This window comes from Ornithorhynchus anatinus, chromosome X5, assembly GCF_004115215.2.
Source record: "Ornithorhynchus anatinus isolate Pmale09 chromosome X5, mOrnAna1.pri.v4, whole genome shotgun sequence".
Lineage (NCBI taxonomy): Eukaryota > Metazoa > Chordata > Mammalia > Monotremata > Ornithorhynchidae > Ornithorhynchus > Ornithorhynchus anatinus.
In genome coordinates, this window is record NC_041753.1 from 69,623,073 (window position 1) to 69,627,854 (window position 4,782).

The following is a 4,782-nucleotide window of genomic DNA, read 5'->3' on the forward strand; positions in this document are numbered from 1 at the left end:
CGCCGCCCGCCGGGGGTCCGCGCGGCGACCGTCGGCTACGGGAAGAGGCGACGTCCGTCCGTCGGCGCCGTCGGGCGCTCACTGGGGGGCGGAGCGCTGTGCTAGACGCCCGGGAGAGGCCGATGCCTTCATTTTATGAGAAGCAGCGTGGCTCGGTGGAAAGGGCCCGGGCTTGGGAGTCAGAGGCCGCGGGTTCTAATCCCGGCTCTGCCCCTCGTCTGCCGGGTGACCTTGGGTAAGTCTCTTAACTTCCCTGAGCCTCAGTGACCTCATCTGTTAAATGGGGATGGAGACTGGGAGCCCCACGGGGGACAACCCGATGACCTCGTATCCCCCCCCCCCCCGTGCTTAGTACAGTGCTTGGCGCATAGTAAGCGCTTAGCAAATACCACCGTGAGAAGCAGCGTGGCTCAGTGGAAGGAGCCCGGGCTTGGGAGTCAGAGGTCATGGGTTCGAATCCCGGATCGGCCACTCGGCAGCTGTGTGACTGTGGGCGAGTCACTTCACTTCTCTGGGCCTCAGTGACCTCATCTGGAAAATGGGGATTAACTGGGAGCCTCACGTGGGACCACCCGATGACCCCGTCTCTCCCCCAGCGCTTAGAACGGTGCTCGGCACATAGTAAGCGCTTAACCGATACCAACATTATTATTATTGTCGCTTCACTTTTCTGTGCCGCAGTTCCCTCCTCTGTAAAATGGGGATGAAGACCGTGAGCCTCACGTGGGACAACCCGATGACCCTTTCTCTCCCCCGGCGCTTAGAACGGTGCTGGGCACATAGTAAGCGCTTAACCGATACCAACGTTATTATTATTCTAAATGACGTGTCCGCTGTGTGACTTTGGGCGGGTCACAGCACCTCTCTGGGCCTCAGTGACCTCATCCGCCAAATGGGGATGAAGACCGGGAGCCTCACGCGGGACGAGCCGCTGGCCTTGTGTCTATCCCGGCGCTTAGAACAGTGCCTTGCACGTAGTAAGCGCTTAACAAGTGCCATCAACATCATCATCATTAGACTTTCTATGAGCTTAGTACGCGCACACGGTGAGCACTCAGCTCCCCCAGTTAGACCGCGAGCCCGTCGATGGGCCGGGACGGTCTCTCTCTGTTGCCCAATTGTCCACTGCAAGCGCTTAGTCCAGTGCTCTGCACCTAGTAAGCGCTCAATAAATACGATTGAATGAATGAACTACGACAGACAGTGACTGACTGAATGACCCCGCCCCCTCCACCGTGGCCCCGCCCATTCATCATGATCAGCCCCGCCCCCTCATGATGATCAGCCCCGCTATTGGTCCCCGTCCAGTCCACCGTGGCCCCGCCCACGTCGGACCCCGCCCCTCCACCGTAGCCCCGCCCCCTCCATCATGATCCGCCCCGCTATTGGTCCCTGTCCCTCCGTCGTAGCCCCGCCCCCTCCTGGCCCCGCCCCCTCCCTCATCATCTATTGGTCCCCGTCCACCCCACCGTAGCCCCGCCCACTTCTGGCCCCGCCCCTCCATCGTGATCAGCCCCTCCATTGGTCCCCGCCCCTCCATCGTAGCCCCGCCCCCTTCTGGCCCCGCCCCCTCCACTGTAGTCCCGCCCCCTCTACCATGATCAGCCCCGCTATTGGTCCCCGCCCCTCCACCGTAGCCCCGCCCATTTCATCCTGATCAGGCCCGCTATTGGTCCCCTTCCTTCCATCCCACCGTAGCCCCGCCCATTTCTGGCCCCGCCCCCTCCTTATTGGGCCCGCTATTGGTCCCCGCCCCTCCACCATAGCCCCGCCCCCCTCCACCGTGCTCAGCCCCGCTATTGGTCCGCGCCCCTTCCCCGTAGCCCCACCCCCTCCTGACCACGCGCTCGCTCCTGTAGCCCCGCCCCCCCCACAGCGATCGGGCCCGCTATTGGTCCCCGCCCCCCTCCTGGCCCCGCCCCCTTCCGCGCACGTCCCCCGCATGGCAGCCCCGCCCCTCCCCGCCGAGGGCGCGAGGTCTTTTGGCGGGAAAAGGGAAGGAGGGGGTGCCGCGCCCTGCGGGGGTCCACCCTCCCCTCCCCTCCCCTCCCCTCCCCCGTTCCTTACCGGGTGGTGTCGGGGTCCCCTCGACCGGGGGCGGGGGAAGCCGCCGGGGGCCCGGATGGGGGAGGGGCGGGGCGGGGGGCGCGAAGCCGACGAGGACCACGTGGCCTGAGACACGCACTAGCTGGAATTTTCCCGCCGTCCGAGAGCGCGCGCCCCCGCTCTGCGCGCATGCGCAGTCCGCCCTCTGGGCGCATGAGCCGCTCTCTCTCGCTCTATGTGCCTCTCCCTGCGCATGCGCAGCCCCCCCCCGTGCATGTGCAGCCCGCCCTCCTGGCGCATGCGCGGGTCTCTCTGTCGCTCTGTGCCTCTCCCTGCGCATGCGCAGCCTCCCCTCTTTCCCCCCGGCCCCCCCCGGGCGCAGCCTTCCCTCTGTGCGCATGCACGGCTCTCTCTCCTCTCTGTGTGTGTGTGTGTGTGTGTGTGCGCATGCGCAGAACGCCCTCTGGGCGCATCCCTCCGTGGGCGCATGCGCAGCTCTCCCCTCGTTTCCCACCCCGTCTCTGTCTCTTTTTTCTCTCTCGCTCTCTGCGCATGCGCAGTCCTCGCCGTGGGCGCAACCCTCCCTCTGTGCGCATGCGCGCCCTCTCCCTCGCTCGCTCCTGCCTCATTCCTTCCCCCTCCGTTCCCCCCCTCCCCTTGCGCATGCGCGTAAGGAGCACCCGCCAGGCTGGGTGAAGTCACTCATTCAGTCCCTCATTCATTCGGTGCTATTTACTGAGCGCTTCCTGGGTGCAGAGCACCGTACTGACCGCCTGGAGGAGCAGCGGGGCTCAGTGGCGAGAGCCCGGGCTGGGGAGTCAGAGGTCATGGGTTCGAATCCCGGCTCTGCCCCTGGGCAGCTGGGTGACCTTGGGCAAGTCACTTCGCTTGCCGAATGGTTGGTATTTGTTAAGCGCTTACTATGTGCCGAGCACTGTTCTAAGCGCTGGGAGAGATACAGGGTCATCAGGTTGGCCCACGTGAGGCTCACAGTTAATGCCCATTTTACAGATGAGGGAACTGAGGCCCAGAGAAGTCAAGTGACTCGCCCACAGTCACACAGCTGACAAGTGGCAGAGCCGGGATTCGAACCCATGACCTATGACTCCCAAGCCCGTGCTCTTTCCACTGAGCCACGCTGCTTCTCTAATTCCAAGCGCTTCGCACAGTGCTCGGCACAGAGTAAGCGCTCAATAAATACTATTGGATGAATTCATTCAATAGTATTTATTGAGCGCTTACTCTGTGCCGAGCACTGTACGAAGCGCTTGGGATGAACAAGTCGGCAACAGATAGAGACGGTCCCTGCCGTTTGACGGGCTCACGGTCTAATCGGATGAAGGAACCTCTCTGGGCCTCAGTGACCTCATCTGCAAAATGGGGATGAAGCGCGGGAGCCTCGAGTGGGACAACCTGCTGACCCTGTCTCTCCCCCAGCGCTTAGAACAGTGCTCAGCACATAGTAAGCGCTTAACAAATGCCGACATTATTATTATTATTATTATCATTCTCCAGGCCTCAGTTCCCTCATCTGTCAAATGGGGATGAAGACTGTGAGCCTCAAGGGGGACAACCCGATGACCCTGTCTCTCCCCCAGCGCTTAGACCGGTGCTCTGCACGTAGTAAGCGCTTCACACATACCATCATCATTATTATTCTCCAGGCCTCAGTTTCCTCATCTGTCAAATGGGGATGAAGACTGTGAGCCTCACGGTCTCCCCCGATCAGACCGTAAGCCCGTCAGAGGGCAGGGACCGTCTCTATCTGTTGCCGACTTGTTCGTCCCAAGCGCTTAGTACAGTGCTCTGCACAGAGTAAGCGCTCAATAGATACTATTGAATCAGGTGGGACGACCCGATGACCCTGGATCTCCCCAAGCGCTTAGAACAGTGCTCTGCACACAGTAAGCGCTCTGCACACAGCAAGCGCTTCACACATACCATCATCATTATTATTATTATTCTCTGGGCCTCGGTTTCCTCCTCTGTCAAGCGAGGATAATAATAATAACGATGGCATTTGTTAAGCGCTTACTCTGTGCCGAGCACCGTTCTAAGCGCTGGAGAGGATACAAGGCGATCAGGTTGTCCCTCGTGGGGCTCCCGGTCTTCATCCCCATCTTCCAGATGAGGGAACTGAGGCCCAGAGAAGTGAAGTGACTCGCCCAAAGTCACCCAGCTGACAAGCGGAGGAGCCGGCATTTGAACCCGTGACCTCTGACTCCCCAGCCCGGGCTCTTTCCACCGCGTCACGCTGCGTGAGCCCCACGGGGGCCAACCTGATGACCCTGCATCTCCCCCAGCGCTTAGAACAGTGCTCGGCACGTAGTGAGCGCTTAACAAATACCATCATCATCATCATCATCATCATTATTATTCTCTGGGCCTCGGTTCCCTCCTCTGTCAAACGGGGAAGAAGACCGGGAGCCCCACGGGGGCCAACCTGATGACCCTGCATCTCCCCCGGCGCTTAGAACAGTGCTCGGCACATAGTAAGCGCCTAAGAAATACCAAAATTATTATTATTATTACAACTGGGCAACAGAGAGAGCCCATCCCTGCCCAACAACGGGCTCACGGGGGACCAACAGGCCACAAAACCAAACAAATGGGCGTCAACAACATCAATACGTATCTACCTCAGCGCTTAGAACAGTGCCTGGCACATAGTAAGCGCTTAACACCATACGACCCCCCAGCTCCTCCCTTCCGACGCAGAAACACGTGCGACGCCGG